This window comes from Centropristis striata, chromosome 2 (assembly GCF_030273125.1).
Source record: "Centropristis striata isolate RG_2023a ecotype Rhode Island chromosome 2, C.striata_1.0, whole genome shotgun sequence".
NCBI classification, from domain to species: domain Eukaryota; kingdom Metazoa; phylum Chordata; class Actinopteri; order Perciformes; family Serranidae; genus Centropristis; species Centropristis striata.
In genome coordinates this window covers 44063952-44081045 of record NC_081518.1, presented here as the reverse complement: position 1 = coordinate 44081045, position 17094 = coordinate 44063952, and positions in this window count along the sequence as shown.

The following is a 17094-nucleotide window of genomic DNA, read 5'->3' as shown; positions in this document are numbered from 1 at the left end:
CACTGGACTTTCTTTTGTATTGATATCACCTACATATATCTACACAATCTTAAATGTGTGTCTTTCAGAACTCTATGATATTTATGAAGGTTTATAAGCACAACCATTATATATGTATATCTCAGATTGATTGGCAGGTTGTTTAAAGCAGCACAGTGGCGAAAAACTGTGTTATTTATGATGATTATATCTGAAAATACACCTAGAAAACAAGCTTACTGACAAACATACAGATTGTCGAGCTGTAATCCAAACTCTATGTATCTATGTGAATCTAAAATATGCAGTATAGTGTGAAAGCAATATCGATTGGATAATATCACATGAAAAAAAATCAATGAGAACTACTTTCACTAGAGTATAAATAATTAAGTATTTCATTAGTCAAATCGAGTTAGGTTTAGATAGCATCCTCTTCAGACCAGATAAAATCTGGTGTACAAATTAGCTGCAGCATTGTAGCACAGAGCTAGATGAAACATTTAAAGATCACAAGCCTGAGAGCATGTGCTGCTGTTGTCATCACCTGCAAAGGTCAGAGCTGGTGAGGTAACACCCAGAATCACACTCAGAAGGAAAAACACTATGCTGACTTGTAGCTACAGCTGCTTCTGTCTGGAACATTTGAGGATGAAATCAATTTAGTCCGAGCAACATTCTCACCTCTGTAAGTGGTATTGGCAATCACTGTACTCATAGTGCAACCACGACTTTTGTGAAATATCACCCAAGAAGTTGTGAGAGTGGTTTTGATGAAACACAGATGAATCCGTAGTGCCTTCTGCTGTACTTGTGACCAATGTTCTTTTGCTCTTTGCCTGTTTGTGTACGATGTGAAAGTTGTGTGGACAGAAAGGCTTAAGGACTCTTTGTATTCCTGTTAATCATGCACACTCCCCAGTGAGGAACTCAGCTGTATTATGTGTCAATTTTAAACCCTTTCAGGTTTGGCACTCACAGAACAGGAAACATGCAAACAAACCAGTGCTAAGAATGCATTCACACATGCGGCTTCTCAACTTATAATCATCATTTCAGCGTGGAAGCACATCATGTAAGCAGAGAGAGCACATCGGGAGCTAGAAACAGCTCAGCATAATCCTCAGTAATCACCTCTGGCCGAACTGTGCATTACACAAATAGGCTGAAAGATGATAACCATACACATATATGTACACGGTCATGTGTTTTTTAAGGCAGGTAACAATGTAGATGCAGTAATGCCACAAAAATATTGCAGAACCCATGACAGGAAATGCATTTCATCTGCCTCACATGATAGAGCAGGTGTAACTGGCTTGTGTTGTTGATTTACAATGGCTAAAACAAATTTCTTGGAAGAGCAGTCGGCCATGCAATATGGTTAACATCTTGAACAGGTTCAAAAGGGCTCTTATTTTTCTGTCAAAATCAATAGAAGAAACCATGTAAGCATGTTCGTACCCACAATGTGTTTTTGTGTGTGCAAGAGACAGATAGAGAGAGAGAAAGAGAGAGAGAGAGATGCCTTTACTAACAAGGGCAGTGAGCAGAAACAAGTTGTCCCTGACTAATGGAATTTGAGACAAAATTGTTCTGAAGCTTTGCTCTCGTGTAGCAGCTTAATTCAGTCATAAAGAAGATCTTTTATCCAAGCATCGAGGCATGTTTGTGGATATTTTTGCTATGCTTTCATTGGGCAGGAAAGTATCCAGAACACTTGTTATAAAATACAGCACACGCACAAGTATTCACTGTTTCTCTGCTTCTGTAGAAAGAGGTTGAAATGCTGCACCCTTGGCATGCCTGGTGCTATGTCATGATCAAACCTTCCCATTTATCACACAGAATCGATACTGAATACACACCTTGGAGGTGCATTTCATATCTGCCTACAATAAATAAGTCAGCCGCCCAGGCTATGGTTATATGCAGCCAAGTACCACAAAATTTAAGATGGTTTCTGCACAGTTTTACATTTGTTTTTTGCATTGAGAAAAGAATTACAGCATATGATTAATTGCAGTAATAACAATGGAGGTTTGATTTCCCTGTATCACCTTTCTCTTTCACCCATTCCGACTCTTTCAATTAGTCATATTCCCTTAGCACGTCGAGACAGGAAACAGTCACACAGGCCCTGTAGGCTTATTATGGCTTAAACACAGCTGTTATGATGATAGAGTATGCTCCTGTGTGCAATAACAAAACATGTATCTGGTTAATTAATGTAAGGGTTTGAGCATGACCTCACATTTCTTCTGCACAGGTGCACATACTTGCTGATTGTGCAGCTTAACTTAAGTAATGTCATTCCTTAAGTCAGCTATTCTCAACCTTTGGGTCGGGACCCCAGTTGGGGTCGCAAAATGATTTCTGGGGGTCGCCAAATCATTTTGGAAGTCAGCTCTGTCTCCACCGTGTTAAAGTATTCATGTGGTTTAGTCTTTTAGGTTATTTTGTGTCTTTTTTTGGTCACTTTGTGTCTTTTTTTGGTCATTTTGTGTCTTTTTTGGTCAATTTGTGTCTTTTTTTTGGTAATTTTGTGTCTTTTTTTAGTCATTTTGTGTCTTTTTGTGGTCATTTTGTTTCTTATTTGGGTGATCTGAACTGTGCATGTAAGATTGTGTTCAGTGAGCGGGGGTCGCGGACAACATGCATGTTAAATTGGGGGTCGCGACTCAAAAAGGTTGAGAACTACTGCCTTAAGTAATTGTACCATTCTTTACTTTGTTGGCAACAAATTTGAGTAGCTGCAATTATGTTTATACTTCTTAACAGTCTGAGCATATTTATTCACCCAAGAGTCTACTGTCAGTTAAAGTTAGCATCAGCATGCTAACATGCTAGCAATAACAATGTTAGCATGCTGATCTTAAGCAGGCATGTTGTGTTGTGTTTACAATCAGAGTTTAGCATGCTAGCATCATACAAAGTACAGCTGAGTAGAATTATTTGCTTTTAAGCTAAAGTAGACTTCTGGAAAACTTTCTATGAAGTCTACTTTCTATATTTGGTACAAGAAGAAAACTTTAGCTATCAATGTTAGCCATCGCTATCAATCCAAAAGCTGTCAAGATATTACTCTTAAAAGCAAAATGCCCTCACAGTGGCATGAGAGGAAAATTCAGGAGATCACCCAGATCATTAGTTTAAAATGTCTGGGAACCAAAAATGTCTTTATCATATTTTGTACCAATCCATCAAGTAGATGATGAGATGAGCCTATGAATAAGTGAAAACGTTGGCCTAATGATGGGGCTAATATGGATGGATGGATGGATGGATGGATGGATGGATGGATGGATGGATAGATAGATAGATAGATAGATAGATAGATAGATAGATAGATAGATAGATAGATAGATAGATAGATAGTATATTCTCTTATGTGACTTCAAAAAGATGTTGCTCAGTTTATCTATTTCCACAAACATGACCATAACTTGGAAAATAATTTCATGTTTTGTTTCTTCATATATGCATGAAATACATACAAAAAGCACGAGAATATCATAAACAAAGCCAAAGTAAACAAAGTATCACATTTTATGCTAATCCATCATATAGTTATTTCTGTGTGGTCCAAAGATTTGTTAAACTTTGTAAACTAAATGAAAAATTGACACACTTTGTTATATTCATTAGTTTTACTATATCAACATTTTAGTTAAATACAGATTTTTCTGCCTGCTGAAATATAAATCTGCTGCTTGTGTCAGCAGCCCTGGCTATTTGTTCTGCAGTCAGTAAGTTGAGATCCTACTGTACAGTATCAAATAGTCATTTGAGCTATACATTCCTCTAGCCAGCCAACATGACCCTGAAAATAACCTTTAATCCCCGATGGTAATTGTTTTTAACCTTCAAGAATGTCATTTAGATATATCTGTCTCATTACATGAATCCTGCTCAAAGTTTTACATGGCTATAAACAGCTGGACAGGGGGGTCGCCCAGACCGAGACCGTCCACAGCTTTTCTACATGACTGATCACCTCCTGCTGCAGTAATCCTGCTGACAGCCAGTCCAGCATCTTCAGACCAGGGCAGGATAGACAGTGGAGGGGTGACTTGGGTTAAATCAGGTTCACGACCTCTTTGTGACCCCAGGGATTAGTATTTTGTGCTTCTTACTATATGGAGGTTATTAACAAGACATCATTCTCAGAAACTGGAGAAGTTATGACTATACATGGTTGGCTGCTCAGGTGTCGTGGTAACTCAAGTTGGCTTCCAAATATGTCTTTAATTTGATTTTTTTCTCTAAAAGGGGACCTGATTTTCAGGTTCATACCAGTATGTTGGGTTTCTACTAGAACAGGGGTGGCCAACCCGTGGCTCCAGAGCCTCATGTGGCTCTTTAGGCCGCCTATCAAAAAAAATGATATTGATATTTTTACATTAAAATGTTCATTTATCAATGGTGTAGACCAAAAGCTATTTGTATTACTCAATTGTAAAATTGTATAGCCTTTTTACAGCATATTAAAAAAGTTTTGACATTTAAGTCAACTAAAACGTGCTTCATAGCTTACGAAAGTCTCCAGCCCGGCGCCTTAACCTTTAAGTTTTGCCAACTTTGAGTTTAGTTTTCAGTTCCCCGACATAGACTAGTTTTTAAAATCATATTAATAAATGCTCAATATGACTATCAATAATGTTGGTGGGCTAATTTAGACTTATTAGGCTGTTTAATTTTCATTTTAGGCTCAATATAAGGTTTGCGGCTCCATTCCGCGATTTTCTCCTTTTTTTTGGCCAACAGTGGCTCTTTAGTTAGTAAAGGTTGCCCCTCCCCCCTGTACTAGAACCATGACTGCAGAACCTGTATTCACTTTTTGCCCTAACCCTAACCCTACCATGAAACATCAGCTACCAGGATTACAGGTTTCCCTGAAGTTAGCATGTAGCATGTAGCAGTATGTGTAAATACCACTGCAGTAACGTGCCTGCAGCAGCTGATCAAATATAGAAATAAGTCACAAGCTTACGTCTGTTCCAGCTGAACCCTGATTCAGAAAATGTTGGACAATGTGTACAATGTAAATAAAACAGAACATGATAATAAGTTAATTCTTTGTGACACATATTCAATTGAAAACTGTATGTTACTGTTACAATTTGGCTGTTTTCTTACAGCAATCTGTTACAGTGCATGTATAAATACTAGATGTGGTTCAGTTGGTGACCTAGAAGTGACGTGGTAAAGAAGTTTTCAACAAAGTCTGCCCCAAAATTCAGCACATTACTTTTTGTAGGAATATCTATAAACCTTTCATGACAACATAGAGATAAATGGCCTACAGACTCAACCATTGCACCTGCACTCTCTCTCTCCCTCTCTCTCTCTCTCTCTCTCTCTCTCTCTCTCTCTCTCTCTCTCTCCAGGAAAGTCTATCTGAAATTACATTAAATTCTTAATGGTGTAGACAGCAAGTAATTACCATCAGTCACAGCCCGATCCCATTTCCAGATTGGCTTTATTGTAATGTCCCTGCCTTGAAATCAAACAAATAAAGACACAATGAGAAGGCCGGCTAGAGTTACACAGGTCTGCTGAATAGGAGAGGCTACGTTTCCCAAGTTATGACATCAAATACGACCCCCCCACACACATGCACTTTGTTCGCCATCTTCAATAATGCATCTCCATATTCTCCCACTGAAAATCACTGCCTTTGATCTAAAACATCTTTCATTTGCTCTGATGCAACAAAATATAATCCAATCGTTCTCTTTTGATCCTGCTGTGGATTACGTTACTAATTTCCTTTATTCTTCCATCCCTACTTTTCTCTCAGTTTCATCTCAGCAAAACACAGAGGGGCTTCCAGGGAATTAGCTGTGGCAATGTATTTCTGAGCATTTTTATTTTTATTTTTTCCCACAACTGCCAACAATTTAATACCATCCGGTCCTATTTATCCCCCCTATCCTGACCCCAAGACAGTTTATTTTGACTATTAATATTGTTTCAATAATCTCTATTCCCATTATAATAGTGCTGCAGGATTTGTGTTTAGTCTGACATTATTAATGTATATGTTTCAATTAACTATTTCAACCCTGGGCTTTTTAGAAAGAATTCCCAATGTCACAAAATCAATCTGCATTTATGGTTGACACTTAAAAAAGGATTATGTGTTAATCTTACAGGGCGGCACAGTTCTGTTATTTTTACTATAAAATGATAGCACAGAATCCTATGAGGGTTGGACTCAAGTTTTCTAACTGCTTCTACCCAGACTGCCCTGACTTACAGCAGCTCAAAGGCTATCATTATTCGTCTTCAGGAAGTCTTTTCTGACAGTGACAGTTTACAATATAACACCCTTCAAAGGATTATTTTTTTTAGTCAGTGACATGCTGTTCTTCACTGTTGCTAATTTTTTTCTTCCTTTCTTTGAAGCAATATAAGAGTCATGTATTTAGATGAGTAATAGTACATATATGCAAAAGGTTGTTTAATGTCCAAATCCACTTTTGATTCTTATGTATTTCACAATTTTAAAAAAGGAAGACTTCCTACTGTATTGAAATGGGAGAAAATTCCCCACAGCAATTTCCTAACTTGTAATAAAGGTGTAATCAAGCACTTTCTACACTTCACTTCCTTTTTCAGCAGAATTCAACACTGAATGGGTGCAATCATGGTACTGAGAAAGGATGAAAGAAAGAATCAGGGAAAGTGTTTTTTCAAAATCTTAATTTCTGTGACATCTGGGGATTGAATTGAATTGAATTGAATTGAATTGAATTAAAACCAGCAACCAGCTGTAACGTCCCTACAGTTCATATATCTTTCCACTTTCTATAACTTTAGGAAATGTTATCAGTAAATGTTAGATGATTCCTTGTTTGATTTTTTTTTTTTCACAGACATGAATGCTGCAAATTTAAAGTGCTGCTCTTCTCTTACAGTCACTGTTGGTGTGTAATTGACGGGTCATTGGTCTAATTAGCTAGAAAATGTTGAGAATAGCAATTTGCTGACCTTGTAGCTTTGAGTAAGTGAAAACCCATCTCATGATAAATCTGTTTTGAGTGAATTGTCATTGTCAAACTTCCAGTCATATTTTTTGTGAGGAAGAAAATGAATAAGCAGCTCAACTCAATACCAAAAAAATCTTGACCTGTCGAACAGGCCTACATTGTTTGTGTGATGGGAAATTCAGCGACAGGTAAAAAAAGTGTTAATCATGGGTTCTTCCACCAAGTTTCATGAACAAATCAAATTAAACAAATCAAGCCATCCTCTCCTTGGCAGAGATAATTATCAGTAACACTTGATACAAACACACATTTTTACAGCTGAAGCTTTTGTAACAAACTGTTGGCATCACTTGAATAAACACATTCCTTTCTCAAAGCCTCAAACACTCACACAATCGAATGAAGACCTTGTCATTCATTCAGGTTGTGTGTTGAATCAACTTGGCACGCTACACAGACCTTGGTGTCATTCTAAGGTGGTTTTGAGATGTACTCAACATCCTGCATAAACAAGCCACATTTTGTCTCTTTTGAAGGTATTGCTGTTGCTAAATTGCACAAAAAAAAACATAGAGTTTCAGGCTTTGAGAGTCCTCCATAACCTTGTAGCCTCTATTAACTTTAGCATGCATTAGCTTGCAGGGACCAAAAAACTCTCTATGTATGTGCTGTATTAACACAAACTTGTAAACATCTAAACATGCCCTTTAAGTTTTATATTTTCCTGCAATCTTATAAATTTAAACAACATGTATTTGGTTTTAGCACACTGACACTGTGAGAAACACAATGGCATCATCTGCATAGAGTGATAATTTATTCTTTTCTTTTCCAATTATGTGCTTTGTTACTTTTTTGTGGTCAGCTACAGGTTTCATACATGCTGCTTGTTAGAATATATATTTTTGAAAAAGGCTTTGAGATTCCTCTGTAACCTTGTAGCCTCTATTAACTTTAGCATGTATTAGCTTGCAGGGACCAAAAACTCTCTATGTATGTGCTGTATTAACACAAACTTATAAACATCTAAACATGTCCTTTAAGTTTTATATTTTCCTGCAATCTTATAAATTTAAACAACATGTATTTGATTTTAGCACACTGACACTGTGAGTAACACAATGGCATCATCTGCATAGAGTGATAATTTATTATTTTCTTTTCCAATTGTGTGCCTTGTTACTTTCTTGTGGTCAGCTACAGGTTTCATACATGCTGCTTGTTAGAATATATATTTTTGAAAAAGGCTTTGAGATTCCTCTGTAACCTTGTAGCCTCTATTAACTTTAGCATGCATTAGCTTGCAGGGACCGAAAACTCTCTATGTATGTGCTGTATTAACACAAACTTGTAAACATCTAAACATGTCCTTTAAGTTTTATATTTTCCTGCAATCTTATAAATTTAAACAACATGTATTTGGTTTTAGCACACTGACACTGTGAGCAACACAATGGCATCATCTGCATAGAGTGATAATTTATTCCTTTCATATAATACTTTGGCTTGTTGATGCAAAATTCCTAGCAAAGTGCAGTGCTGAAAGAAGAACTCAAATATTTTACTTTTAAATATTTTATCAGAGATATGGAAATACTTTATAACATTAGATTTGATTTTAATAGCATTGGTTTTTAAAATAAACTTAAAGTTCCTTAAAGCTTAACTGCTCATTATTTGAAATGGCTTAGAATTACTGAATATTATAAGTGATGCATTTATGTGTTCATTACTTTGTTGCACCTGGTAAAGTTGAGGTTATTTCTGCTATTTTTATACAGTGGTGTGTAATAAGCAATTAATGTGTCAGTTCACTTGCCTTTGGGGCATTTTCTTCCACACCCTCGACGCCAATAATTATCTATCAACATGTAGAAACATGAACAAATACTGATGTAAAATGCAAAAACATAGCCTTACATTACACTATACACTAAACATCAGCCTCAGAATTAGAAATATAAACTCTCAATGTGCCCCTAAGTTTATTTTACTAAATTCTATGTGAATTAAATAAGGAAGTTGATATGTTCCTTGTTTTAATAAAGCTGACTGAAATATGAGTCAAGCAGCAATTCCTTGGAGCAATAATGTTCACTCACACCAACTGTTGAACTGGTTTACTTCCAAAATAATGTACTTTATGCTTGCTGCTTGCTTGGGTTTAATTGGAGCAGAAAATAGCTTTCTAAAAGGGAAATTAATAACAAGTAGGGAATTTTTAATGTAATACTATTTTCTGGTTAGTTTACTTTAAGGCCAGCTGGAACATATTTGTGTTTTCAAAGAGATCTGATTCAACTTTAGCTTGATATTTTTTTACTTAACTAATTATATTTCTACGAGCCTCAAAGACACTTCAGCAGAACTGGTCAAGGGGAACCTAACGATGGAAAGGTTTTAAGAATTATTTAATTACAACTGATACATATTTAACAAACTGCACTTTTTGTTGGTCTGTTTGCCTTCTCTGTTCACTAAGAATGATTTGCTGAACTTAATTTGTTCCCTAAAGCTCAGCTTTACTGCTTCTCTCTGCTTTGTTGTTAGGTCCTCTCAGATTCATTGAAGACTGGCTATGGCTGATATCCAGCACTTATTAAATGTAAATGTGAAGTCACAGGTCCTCAGATGCACTTTATTAGCAGGTGCGAAGGTTTAACTGACCTTTATTTCAGTTCTTATTTGTCATAAACACCTCAGATGTGGCAGGAACTCCCAAAGGATTATTGGTGTGACTATCATTGCATCTCTAATCCTAAACCCTATTCACAGGGGACTGGTGTAACCTGGGGACCTTTATTCATCTGTAATAATTATGGAGGTTGTCAGTGATCTTAATCCCATGCTAATCTGTCATGTCTGTAATTTGTCAAGTAGAAATTCTACCGCAAATTACCATCAAACAGGTGATTGTATTAGTCCTGTGCAAATCTATATTTTGGCAATTTAACCCTCCTGTTATGTTGCGGGTCAAATTGACCCATTTCAAAGTTTAAAAATAAAAAAAAATAGTGAAAGGGATTTTTCATAAAAAGAAAAAAAATCTAAAATGCGAAATAACATTTTTACAAAAACCATTGTATTTTATATTCTTTCCAATGTACATAAAAAACATTTTAACATTCAAAAAGAGTGAATTATCTTCTTTGAACCATGATCAGTGAGAGGTAAAGAACACCATTGCACTAAATATTGATTGAAATGGTTAGTAATGGAGTTATTAATGAAATAGAAAATGTTTATTGGGATTTTTTAGTTTCTGACACTTTTGGATAATTAAACATGCCCACGAACATTATTGCTGTTGCTGAGAAACGAACACAACAGGAGGGTTAAACTTGGTAGGGTTGATAAAAGTTTAGTTCGTCATAGTGCAGATTTTTTTTAATCCATTTATGTCTTTTCTGGCTGAATGATGGACCGACCAACCTGGCAACACGATGTACATGGCTATGTGGAGTTGCCATGGAGGGCTGTCTGCCAGCTTCAGGCTGGTTCACCAAAGTTTTTTTTAGCACAAACACAAATTTCCATATCACAGATTCATATGACATGATACTACTTTATACAGCTAGCTGATGCTTGAAGCCTTTTTCTTTTCTGCAGTAAATTAAGTACAACATGAAATCACAGGAATGTCTTCAGTAATATCCTTCATATTCCTGAAATCAGGTAAATTTTATTAACCTAAAACTATGAAGTTGTCTATTTCTGCCCATAGCCTCACCTTGTGGAGAAAATCTCACAGCGGTAAGAAATATTTCTCTATTTTTCAACTGATTCAACCGTTAGGCTTATATGTTGTACACAGAGCCATATCCAGGTGATAATGTCAGTAAATTTAAGTAAATAAAGACTTTTTTAACCTGTACGAATGAGCCACACAAAACACAAAAGTGACGTTAATTTTTAAATCACTTGAGGTCTCCTGATAGTCCAAAGAAAATACACTGCAAAAAAAAGAAAAGTTGGGTGAACTCAAAATTTCAAGGCAACAAACTTCGATAAAATTTTAAGTTGCACAATAAACTAAATATTTTAAGTTTTGTTTTTGAGTTTGCTCAAGTCTGAATTTCTCTGGCACAATTGTAACGCCGCTTTGAATGTCAGCTAATGTTGTGACCACAATTTTGAGTTAGCATTGATACGCTAATGGCTACTCTTGTAGCTGTAACAAGCAACGCCGCTAGCATCATTTAGCCGCTAGCATCATTTAGCCGCTAGCATAATTTAGCCGCTAGCATCAGTTAGAAGCTAGCTTTCGCTAATGACTGAATTTCACAACAAAGAAATAAGAGTTATCAGAACTATTGTCCCTTGTTGTGAACCCCAACTTAAAGACATAAGTAACAACAACTCACCAACTTGTTTTTGAGCAGACAACTGGCTTCCTTTGTTGTGCTAACTTACATTATTGCCCTAAATGTCAATAATTTATATTTCCAAGTTTTACCAAATTAAATCACTGTTTCAGGTGAATACAAGTTGGCTTTTTTGCAGTGTAGGGTTCCACATTTCATCCAGTTTATTTTCCTATTTCAGTCATTGTAGTCTGTCACCAGCTTTAAGATACTTGTGCTGTGTCCAACACATTGTTTTTTACTATAAATATCTTTGGTCTTTCTTGTGGAAGCCATACTGTGAATGTCAGCAGTACAACATATAATAAAAACAAGTATTAAAGTATACACTGCAAAAAAAAGAAAAGTTGGGTGAACTCAAAATTTCAAGGCAACAAACTTCGATAAAATTTTAAGTTGGACAATTAAACTAAATATTATAAGTTTTGTTTTTGAGTTTGCTCAACTCTGAATTCAGATTTTTGTCAACTCAACTGTAAGTTGTACTAACTTATAATTTTACATTGTAATAACTTTTAATCCTTACTTCTGCTAACTTCTGCAATGTGCTAAATTGGCACGATTGTAACGCTGCTATGAAATGTCAACTAATGTTGCGACCACAAATTTGAGTTAGCATTGATACGCTAATGGCTACTCTTGTAGCTGTAACATGCAGCGCCGCTAGCATCAGTTAGCCGCTAGCTTTCGCTAATAAATTTCACCGCTTTCCCGCATTTCACAACAAAGAAATAAGAGTTAGCAGAACTATTGTCCCTTGTTGTGAACCCCAACTTAAAGACATAAGTAACAACAACTCACCAACTTGTTTTTGAGCAGACAACTGGCTTCCTTTGTTGTGCTAACTTACATTATTGCCCTAAATGTCAATAATTTATATTTCCAAGTTTTACCAAATTAAATCACTGTTTTAGGCCAAAAAATACAAGTTGGCTTTTTTGCAGTGTAGGGTTCCACATTTTATCCAGTTTCTTTTCCTATTTCAGTCATTGTAGTCTGTCACCAGCTTTAAGATACTTGTGCTGTGTCCAACACATCATTTTTTTACTATAAATATCTTTGGTCTTTCTTGTGGAAGCCATACTGTGAATGTCAGCAATACAACATATAATAAAAACAAGTATTAAAGTATACACTGCAAAAAAAGAAAAGTTGGGTGAACTCAAAATTTCAAGGCAACAAACTTCGTAAACATTTTTAAGTTGGACAATTAAACTAAATATTTTAAGTTTTGTTTTTGAGTTTGCTCAACTCTGAATTCAGATTTTTGTCAACTCAACTGTAAGTTGTACTAACTTATAATTTTACATTGTAATAACTTTTAATCCTTACTTCTGCTAACTTCTGCAATGTGCTAAATTGGCACGATTGTAACGCTGCTATGAAATGTCAGCTAATGTTACGACCACAATTTTGAGTTAGCATTGATACGCTAATGGCTACTCTTGTAACTGTAACAAGCAGCGCCGCTAGCATCAGTTAGCCGCTAGCTTTCGCTAATGAATTTCACCGCTTTCCCGCATTTCACAACAAAGAAATAAGAGTTAGCAGAACTATTGTCCCTTGTTGTGAACCCCAACTTAAAGATATAAGTAACAACAACTCACCAACTTGTTATAAATAACTTGTTATAAATAATAAACATTATTGCCCTAAATGTCAATCATTTACATTTCAAAGTTTTACCAACTTAAATCACTGTTTTAAGCCAAAAAATACAAGTTGGCTTTTTTGCAGTGTATGATGCCCTTTTCCACTCAGAGAAGGAGAGAGTGAGTGTTGAACATATATGAACTATCAGGAGTTCCTTCTTCCTTTCCAAGTACAAAAGTCTTCAGAGGGAGGTGCCCTATATGGTCTGACTCTCTGGCTGTCTGACCGAGCTTCAGCACCAGACTGAGTTAATGAAGTGCCAGATGAGCGCTCCTTGTTAATATCAGCCACTCATGCATTTCAGGAAGCCGTTTCTTCTGTCAAGGGGAACTAAATCTACTAACCTAATTTGGTGAAGAAAATGTGCAACAGTTCTTCAGGAGGAAAAAAAAAACTGTATCATCATTTCTCTCATTTGCCCCCTGTGATTGATGCTGATCACTGATCTGCTGCAGTGTAATTGAAAAGGCATGCAATGTTTGGAGATGGATAGAGCCGAGGCAGAATTATGCATTCAGACATCACACAAACATGTACTTTATGCTATACGCTGTGCTACTGAGCTAATTTGACATGCTTTAAAATCTCATGGTGATTTTCTAGCATTTCAGTTGGTACAAAGGCAATAAGAGTTGTTGGGAAGATTCAGCCGAGAGAAGAGGGCAAACACGCTCCTATCCAGACTGAATGGCAGTAATAGGGCAATGGAAAAGGAAAAAAGACAGAACACATTAATCCCTGAGCACTCTGCTTTTGCTTTTTCAACCTGACAGCCTTAGGCAAAGAAACTGAGGAGAAATCACACAAAAATACAGACATAGACAGAAAGACAGGCAGAGGGGCGATGAGGAATAGCAGGAAGGTTGATTAAAGGACACAGAGACACAGATATGAACAGGTGGGTGGAGAGATAAGTGCTCATGACGTGACTTGTTTGGTCTCAGGTTTTCCTATTAGTGAGGGCCAATGTGCATCTGCCATATGGCTCCGGTTCAGACAACTCAATGTTGTACAAAGTGTTGTGCATGAGGGTTTCTTTCATCTTTGTATCTCATTTAAACAAGCTTACTGTTTTAACTCAAACACAGATCTTGTTCAATATTTTTACTATATTTTAAGGGAGTGGTTCCTCATCAAATCCCTGAGTTTACATTCTGTTCACGAAGCCCTTTGATAGGTTAGATGGAACATGGTCTCACAGAAATCTGTGAAATAGCCACGGATTTCGCTTAACTAAAAATCCGTGGAATAGCCACGGAATTGCTCAAATTTCCGTGAAACTGACACGGATTTCGCTACAATGCAAGTTAATGACAGTCATATCCCGTGGCCATCCCATTGATATTTTTTCTTATTGGTTTGTTCCAAGTCATGTGACTTTCAAGGTCCCGGCGGTCAGAACAAAAAAACATGGCGGACAGTTCTCTCATTTTTAGTGAAAAAATCAATATTTTGACTTAGTTTCTGCATAAAAATGGATTTTGATCACATTTCTAGCGAGAAATATATGTTTTATTTTCTAAATATTCACTCAGTGAATGTACATAATCACTTTGTGGTGAAGATCTCGCCAGAAAAATATGACTGTTATTAACTTGCATTGTAGCGAAATCCGTGTCAGTTTCACGGAAATTTGAGTGATTCCGTGGCTATTCCACGGATTTTGAGTTAAGCGAAATCCGTGGCTATTTCACGGATTTCTGTGAGACCAGGTTGGTTAGTTGGTATGCATGCACAAAACTAGGGCAATAATTCATGTTTGGAATCTCGAGGCTGGTAACTACAATCTGGGTGAAGAAAAACTGGATGAATATTTACTTCAACCAATACAAACTGATTAGTTATCGGAGCCTTGGTAGCCAAGTCTTAAAGTAGTCTCTCTGGGTCCGGGTGCCATAGTATAATTCCTTTTTCTGTCCAAACGAAAATAGGAAAAAATGAAAACAGTGCCCCCTTTTCCTTTTTTCATTTTAAACCAAAAACGGAAAAACGGATTTTGCTATCAGCATCAAAAAACAAAATAACCAAAAAACCTAAATGAAATAACGGCCGTTATTTGTTTTTTGCAAATTCATTTTTTCCTTTTTTCGTTTGTCATTTATTGATATGGCGTCGGACACATCGGAAGCGGGAAAATAAAAGTCCCGTCAAAATAAAAGTCCCGTATCAATAAGTACTTATTAATACGGGACTTTTATTTTGAGGGGACTTTTATTTTCCCAGAAAAGGGGGCACTGTTTTCGTTTTTTCGTATTTTCGTTTGGACAGAAAAAGGAATTATACTATGGCACCCGGACCTCTCTGGTTGTGTTTCCATCCACAAATTTCTACATGTGTTTTAAAGATTCATATGAGAAAGGCTTGATGGAGACACTAAAATTTGATAAAACTCTCGAAAAGGCGGATACAATTTTCACACCTTTTTTAAAAAATAGTAAATGCACTAAATGGGAGATGGAAATTATTTTTCGGGATAAATTCTGACGTATTGAACATTTAACTCGCACAACTGATGAGCTGTTTCTGCTCTGCCGATCAAGACGAGCTGACAAGAAAAACAATTTTTAAGTTGCCCAATTGAATCCAATTCCTGCAGAGTTCTCTCCATTTTCTTTCTAAGTGTGCCAAAGTTTTTAGCAGTTAGCAACCTTTTTTTGTTGTTTTTTCTCTCTCACGCAATACTTCTTCTGCTGTTTACTGATGGATTAGCCTACAGCAGGTGGCAATCTCCGTGTCTGAGCATGGAGGCCAACCAAGAAGTGCCTTAAGCCTGCAATACACCGGAAATTCCAGTAGGGGGCGCTAAGTTTGGCTGCAAAAAAATCTGCCCATTCATTTCAGTGCAAAATTTGAAAACTTCTGACTTGATTTATTACCTCAGAAATTTTTTTCAGGACAACATTATGGTCTCAATCGCTAGTAAAAAATGATCTTCAAGACAATTTGATGTCAATAGTTCTAATAATGGCCCCATTTAGAAGAAAATAGAAGATAAAGAATCGTATGATTTGGGGGCGGGGCTACCTTTGATTGACAGGTCACTGACAAGGCGAGCCGTCACCAGGAGAGAAGCAGAGCAATGCGTATCCACGGCAACGTGTCAATAAAGTTATATATAACGTTACACAGATAGAAAAGAGGACGTTTACATTACACTGCCATCTTCTGACCAAAGTATGTTAATGCAGATTTGTTTATTCACTTAAAACCAGTTGATGGAAATGTCCCTAATTTACATTTTCTTTAAGGCGACATTTCAAAATGTTGCTTCATAATCTGTTTCAACTTAAATGGAAACACGGCGACTGTTCTAGATGCAACTCCTTCTCATCTCTCAACATCTCTAAGCTCTTCCAAATATTCATGTACAGCCATCATTTAAATTATACATTCTATCTCAGGTTTGACCTGTTGGTGTAAGGAAATGCATAATTCTTTTAGTCTGGAGCGAGGTCACCTGCTGCAGCTAGCAGTGAATAGAAAGACACCAAGAAAAAGTCTTTATATTTGTACAGCATACTGTCAGCAACCATAGTGATTATGTGAGAAAGTGTCTTATTTTATAATTTATATAAAGATTTAGCAAGTTCTCATATTACACAAAAGAGAATCATTATTGTATATGCTGTTAATTGTTCCTATAAGTTTAATTCAATGCATTCTGACAAACTGACTTTAAATAAAAACTTTATCTAGGTTATATTAAGTTTAATTTTGTTTACAGGCCTTTGCAACTTTGCATTTAATTTTCAGTTTAATTAAGAGCTGTCATGTTGCAAATTAATTGGTGATTTGTTTGTTCATCTATATATAAAAACATTTTTTTTAAAACTTCATATCAACTTTGAGTACAAAGCAGTATCACTTTTTTTTTTAACCAAGGGCAATAACTGAGTCTGTGGGTGGAATAACACTGATTTTCACCTTATGTTTCTGTTTTGGCAATTTTACACATCTCTGATTAGCAAAGAGTGCCAATTTACTCTTAAGCAGAAATTAGTATAAACACATGCAAAAGGTCTGTCAGACACCAAACACTTTTAAGCTTTGCTGTTGTTTTCACAATTTCATGCTCTGCCAGGTTGGATAAGATACTGCAGGGA